Genomic DNA, 7,475 nt, shown 5'->3' with positions numbered 1-7,475 from the left:
TTTGCTTTTCCCCTCCCTTTCTCTGTAACCACTTACAGCCTTAAAGACCATAACCGAACTATTGGTTCCTCTGACTTTGGCCTTTCACGCATGCCCACCTCTTTGCCCTACCAACAGCTGCTCTGGTATTCCTGTCTCCACATTGCCAACTCCCCCTTGTCCTTTAAGGACATCCAGAAAATTGACCTCTTTGACGAAGCTTTTGATCATCTTTCTCAGCAGACCCATCTTTGATGGAGCATCCTATTTTATCTGATTATACCTCTAAAGTTCCTTAAGTCACTTTTCAAGGTATTTGTTGTGATGTTGTCAGGGGCAGTATGGTGGCTCAGTGGTTAGCACTGCTGCCTCACAGCGCCAGGGACCCGGGTTCAATTCCACTCCTGGGCGACTGTCTGTGTGGACTTTGCACGTTCTCCCCGTGTTTGCGTGGGTTTCCTCCGGGTGCTCCATTTTCCTCCCAGGGTGGATTGGCCATGCTAAATTGCCCATAGTACAAGGGATGTGTAGATTAGGTGGCTTATAGAGGGATGGGTCTGGGTGGGATGTTCTGAGGTTCGGTGTGGACTTGTTGGGCCGAAGGGCCTGTTTCCACACTGTAGGGATTCTCTCTTCTCTCTGAATGTATTTGCCATTTTTCAGGGGTACAGGCAACTTCTACTATCACTTCTTTAGAGTCAGGTAAAGTCTACTTAAAGAAAATTGGGAATAAAAGAGACCTTATCAGTAATGCTAGATTGTCATGCTTCTTCTCTTTGACAGTCCCTTGCGATCGCAGATGACTTGCTTTCACTTCTGTTTTATGGGTTATGAGATGCCTAGTAAGTCCCCAATGCACAGGCTCTGCATAAGGTGCTGGAAGGGTCAGGGACATGATATGTTTTCAGATTTGTATGTTTACTTCAGCCCTTCAACTGTGTGCTCCTGACGATGTCTTTCGATGTGTTTAAAATGGAGGAGTTTTATTTTGGCCAGTCACAGGCCAGGGATTCCCAGGAGCCAATGGGGCAGATTAAAGTCTTCAGGAATTATGGTGTGGCAAAATGGTTTAAAAAAAATCCTTACAAAGAGGTCATATTACAGAAAAGAGTCTTTCTTAAAATAAAGGGAAGTAAATACTTTTTCCTGGATTTACTGACAACCATACTTCTCCAGATTGATGTTGGGCAAAATACTGTCAGCTTTTTGCTAAAAATATGCTTTATTCTGATCTGAACGCATTGATTACAATAAGGCAAGAGGGGTGCCATGGGGATGGGGTGGTAGTAAGGTAAGTCGGAGCATTCGGTGGGACACGGCAAGAAAATTCATTCATCCTCGCAGCAAGAAACCTTCAGTCAAACTTGATGAAACTGACACAGCCAAAAAAGGTAAGATTCGGCCCCAAGAGTCTTAGTATTTTTTTCAAATCTATCTTATCGTCAATTGAAACTTCCCTTCAGACTTTTCATAATGTTATTTTTCTTTTGAGAAACACACTTTGTACTGTGCAAGGCTAGTATATTCTACATGAAATGGAATTTGATTGCAATGCACCTTGTTAACAGGTAACGTTTCCTATCATTTGCTCTTAAGAAACAATTACCTGTTTTATATCCTGTTCTATCTCCAGGAACCGTGCCCTTTTTATTTCTAGCTCACCCTGATCATCAGCTACACGAGGAATAGAAACTTAGAAAATAGAAGCAGGAGTAGGTCATTCAACCCTTTGCTCCTGCTCCACTATTTAATAGGATCATGGCTGATCATCTAACTCTCTACCCAGTTGACACTAGAGGAACAGCACCTGATATTTCACCTTGGAAGCTTACAGCCCAATGGCCTTCACATTGACTTCACCAGCTTCAAATTCCCTCCACCCCCAGCCTTATCCCATGTCCAGCCCTCTTCCTCTTGACCTAACCAAACTAGTCCACCTTCTCACTCACCTTCCCACAGACCAACCACAATTATCCCCTCTCTGCATCCACCTATCACCATCCCATCTACCTTTTCCCAGCCCCATCCCCCTCCCTCTATTTATTTCTAGGCTCCCGTCCCCCTCCCCAGTCCTGAAGAAGGGTTTCGGCCCAAAACATTGACTTACCTGTTCCTCGGGTGTTGGCTGACCTGCTGTGCTTTTTCCAGCCTCACACCTATAGCGTCTACCCTGTTGCCACTTTCTCCCCATACTCTTTGATCCCTCTAGCCCTAGGAACTATATCTAACTCTTCCTTGAAAATATTCAATGTTTTTGACCCCAATCACTTTCTGTGGTAAAGAATTTCACAGATTCGCCACTGTCTGGGTGAAGAAATTTCTCCTCATCTTGGTCCTAAATAGGTCCTCTGTATCCCCACCCCAATCATCAGGAACATTCTTCCTGCATTCGCTCAGGCTAGTCCTGTTCGAATTTTATAGGTTTCTATGAAATCCACTCCCATTCTTCTAAACTTCTGTGAATATAGTCCTGACTGATCCAGTCTGTCTTCATATGTCAGTCCTGCCAGCCCGGGATCAGTCTGGTAAACTTTCCCTCCTTGGCCAGAACATCCTTCCTCAGATAAGGAGACCAAAACTGCATAAAATATGCCAGGTGTGCTCTCACCAAGACCCTGTACAAGTGCAGCAAGACATCTCTGCTCCTGTCCTCGAATCCTCTCCCTATGAAGGCCAACAGACCATTTGCCTTCACCACCTGCTGCACCTGCATGCTTGGGTTCAGCACAAGGCCAACCCATTCTCCATTCAGATAATAATCTGCCTTCCTGTTTTTGCTACCAAAGTGAATAACCTCACATTTATCCTCATTATACCACATCTGCCATGCACTTTCCTGCGCATACAGCTTGTCCAAATTATACTGAAGCATTTCTGCATCCTTGTCATAGTTTACTTTCCCACCCAGCTTTGTGTCATACAAACTTGAGGTATTACACTTTGTTCCCTCATCTAAATTATGAATATATATAGCGAATAGCGGGGTCCATGTTTTACGTTTGTACCTTCACAGGTAAATAGCAATATCACATAGAACTGTTATGCTGTGCAGAATTAATAATGAAAATCCATTTCTCACTATGTTGTGATCAGTCCCCTGAAAGAGAAATGCTATCACATAAAGTGCTACAGGGCCTTACCCTCAGAAACTTGTTGTAAAATTATTAGAAAGATTTATTTAAACTTATTTTAGATCAGCACTGAGGCGACTAGTGTCACTATCACATTTGTTAGGTTAAAAGCAGATGCCAGCTCCATCTGGTCGAATGTGAACTCTTAACATCTTTCATTGTTCATTGAAAACATGGACTAGCAAAGGATAACAAGGTGTAGAGCTGGATGAACACAGCAGGCCAAGCAGCATCATAGGAGCAGGAAGGCTAGAGCTGGATGATGCTGGCTAATGGAAGAAATGAAAGGATGAAGGTAAAGAGAGAAAGCAGTCCATTAAAATAGATAAAGAGATTATCAACATTGGCACAAGAAATGAGAGGTCTTAAATAAGAGGGAAATGCAAAAATGAAAATGTGCAATTATTGTACTCTGACATCTAAATGACTAATGGTCAAGTGGGAGAAAGAACAGAACTACAGGAATTTGTCACAGTGCGGACTGATACAGATGGAAATATTGTCAGGTTTTTTCTATTAAACATAACTAAACAATTGACAGTGTCTCTTTTTAACAATTTTCTTCCACTTGGAGGTAATCTCTTCTCCAGCAGATTCTATTTTATGTCTGCACAAAACTAAAGTCCATTAAAGCAAACTCATTTATTGTAATAGGAAGATGCTTGTTACTAACAGTCCCAAAGATTTCCTCTATTATAAATAGGACAAGATATAATTTCAAATTAACTTTTTGACCAAACTGAAGCCAAATTTCTATAGTTAAAGCAGTTTTGATTTTATTTTAGAATGGCACTATGCATCTTTCAAACATGAATTGAAAGTATATATGCTACTATGTGTAACCTCCACCCTGAGTAATATCAAAGCCACAACTTTAACTCTGTGTCAGTGAATGGGTTAAAAATGGGTTAAAATTGGGTCTATATATGTAAAACCAAGAAAAATATTTGCCACTGAATTAATAATTACCCTTATGACTCTACCTTCTCTTCAAAGGTCATTTATCAGTGAAAAGTGACAAAGAACGCATCAACAATAGACCTTATGTGTGTGTTATATATCAAAGTAATAGGTTTTAAAGTGGATCTTAACCTTTGAGAAGTCTGTTTAGGAAGGTAATTCCATAGTTTTAGGGCCTAGGAAGCCACCAAATCAGCAATCATTAGTAGGGACAAAGGGAGCAAAGGATGTGTAGGGATCAGATTCGGAAAACTGCATGGTTCTCAATGCATTGCAGGTCTGAAGGAGGTAAAAAAATGTACAGAAGTGAGCCTGTGAAGTAAATTGAACACAAAGATGAGGGTTTTAAACTGGAGGCAATCAGAAACCTGCAGCCAGTTTAATTCAGCAAGTAACAGAGATAAGGAGAAGTTGATGCAAGTTAGGATATTGGCAGCACAGTTTCAGATAACTGCAGGTTTATAAATGGGTGGACAGTAGAATGTGGCCAGGAATGCATTGCAATAGTCAAGTCCAGAGTTTACAAAGGTATGTATAAGCATTTCAGCTGAAGAGTTGGACTGATGGTGGGTTATGGAAGCAGAAGCAGATGGTATTTGTGTTAAGAGACTAGAGAGTTGGAGCTCACCATGGAATCAATTAGCAAGTTAAGATTTCTAATAGTCTTGGTTACCCTTAGCTTGAGATGATTGCTCAGCAGTGGGATGGAAGCGATAATGAGGGAACAATGTCTTTGGGGGTGAGTGAAGAAAAAAACTTTGGTGTTCCCACTATTTCACTGGGGTAAGTTGAAGTTTAGCCAGGACTAGGTATCAGACAAGCAGACAGACAACGCAATTGCAGCGAGGGGTGCTGAGATGCTGGAGAGAGACAAAACTACTGTTGACAATCAATAGATGATGTCACAGTGGGTCAGTATTTTGTGATGATTATGGGGAATCACTGATCAATCTTTGAAGGACTGTCAGAAGTCATGTTGCAAAGGTCAGAAGCGAAGTTATTACTGGAAATGTCCTATTCATGACAAGATTGGAATCTAAGAAATTAATGTTCCACTCAGTGTGAAAGGTATTGTGGTAGTATTCTGCAGATGATTGTATCATAAGCAGCATAGAGATCAACAGCACAGAGAAGGATAGTACACCAGGATCACAATTGCACTGAGTATCCTTTGTGACTTCGATTAGTGATATTTCAGGGCTGCGACATGGACAGAAACTCAACTGGGGAGATTCAAGAATGGAGTTGTGGAAAAGGTGGGTACAGGTTTGACAGGCAACAGTTTACAAGACAGAGGTAATTTCTTGATGAATGGGTGGCAAAGGGAGGGGAACCCATTTTGCAGCTGGCAGGAGGATAGGGAATGGAAATGGGTGGCCAGCGATTTAATGGGCAAAGCAGCAGGATGGTGTGATGATTCTGAAGAGATGCAACAGAAACTATGGATAGATGTGAATTCTGGGCTGCAGTATTGTCAATTACCAGACAAGAATGTTCCCTCCCAGTGGGGAACACTTAAGCGGTCAAGGACATTCGGCCTTGGATCTTCGGGTAAATGTCCTCCAGGGTGGAATTTGGGATACACAACAACGCAGGATCACCGAGCAGAGGCTGATAGCTAAGTTCGACAACCATGGGGACAGCTTCAACCGGGATTGTGGGTTCATGTCACACTACAGGTGACCCCACCACACTCTACACTCTCTCATACACACACTAACACACTCTCCCTCACACACACACACTCTCTCTCTCCCCCCTTCTCTCTCTCTCACACACTCTTTCTCCACTCCTCACGCACAGACACTCTCTCTCCCTCATGCGCACACATACACTCTCCCTCACACATATAAACACACACATACCCCCTCACATACACACTCGCTCTAACACACACTTTCCCCCCTCTCTCACACACACGCACTCTTTTTCCCCTCCCCTCGCGCGCACACTCTCTCGTTCTCTTCCCCCGCCTCGCGCGCGCACACTCTCTCTTTCCCCCCCACCCCTGCGCGCGCACACTCTCTCTTCCCCCACCACTCGCGCGCACTCCTTCTCCCTTCCTCTCTCTCTCGCGCGCACACACACGTGAATCTATGGGGTGAATTTACAATTGAAAATATATTTTATTTTGTTCAAAAAGCACACAATTTATAGACAGTTAGTCAATATGGTGTTTTATAAATTCCTACTTTAGAAATAAAACCAGTCTGACTCCAAACAAAAACACAAACAGATTCTAAACAAGGCCTCATTCCTAACATGCATTGTCTGACCTAAAATGTCATTTCTTTTTTACACTGATAAAACCTTTAGTTCTCTCAGGACCGTGACTTGAAAGCAATTCGGGGATTTACATATACATATTAATCAATTAAAACCTTCTAACCGATTAAAGATTTAACAGCATCTGAGGTTTGATCTTTTATTTATAAATTCTGTGTCTGATACTACCTCTCTCACTAACAGCTGAAGAAGGACTGAGGCTCCAAAACCTTGTGCTTTTCAAATAAACCTGTTGGACTATAACGTGGTGTGGTGTGATTTGTAAAATTAACATCACCTTTTGACAGTCTAAGCCTGCCACCTAGTGGCCAACAAATTATTTGCTCTTTCTTTGAAATCATCTCCATTATTTATTACAGATGGTAAGAACTCCGATGCTGGAGTCAGAGACAACACAGTGTGGAGCTGGAGGAACACAGCAGGACAGGCAGCATCAGAGGAGCAGGAGAGTTGACGTTGCCGGTCAGGACCCTTCTTCAGAAATGGGGAGGGAGAAGTAAGCTCAGAAATAAATAGAGGGAGAGTGAGACTGGGGAAGGTGGGTGGGATGGTGACAGGTGAGTGCCGGTAGGGAGTGGTGGGGATTGGTCAGTGAGGTAGGAGGGGCGGATAGGTGGGAGAAAAGATGGATAGGTTGTGTCAGGTTAAGGAGGCAGGGACGAGAGGAAGGGTTGGTCATGGGATGAGGCCGGTGGTGGGGGAGATTTTGAAACTGGTAAAGCCCACATTTAGGCCATTGGGCTGTAGGCTCCCAAGGTGGAATATATGAGGGACTGCTCCTCCAGTTTGTGGGTGGCGTTGTGGTGACATTGGAGGAGGTCCAGGATGGACATGTTACCCAGGAGTGGGAGGGGGAGTTGAAATGGTTAGCAACCGGAAGGTGTTGTCGTTTGTTGCGAACAGAGCACAGGTGCTCTACAAAGCGGTCTCCGAGCCACCGCTTGGTCTCACTGATGTAGAGGAGGCCACATCGGGAGCAGCGGATGCAATAGACCACATTGATAGATGTGCAGGTGAACCTCTGTCTGATGTGGAAGGTTTGTTTGGTGCCTTGAATGGGGTGAGGAGGGAGGTGTAGGGGCAGGTGTAGCATTCCTGCCGTTGCAGGGAAAGGTGCCC

This window comes from Rhincodon typus, chromosome 11, assembly GCF_021869965.1.
Source record: "Rhincodon typus isolate 14 chromosome 11, sRhiTyp1.1, whole genome shotgun sequence".
In the NCBI taxonomy this organism is placed as follows: domain Eukaryota; kingdom Metazoa; phylum Chordata; class Chondrichthyes; order Orectolobiformes; family Rhincodontidae; genus Rhincodon; species Rhincodon typus.
Note: the sequence above shows the minus strand (reverse complement) of the source record.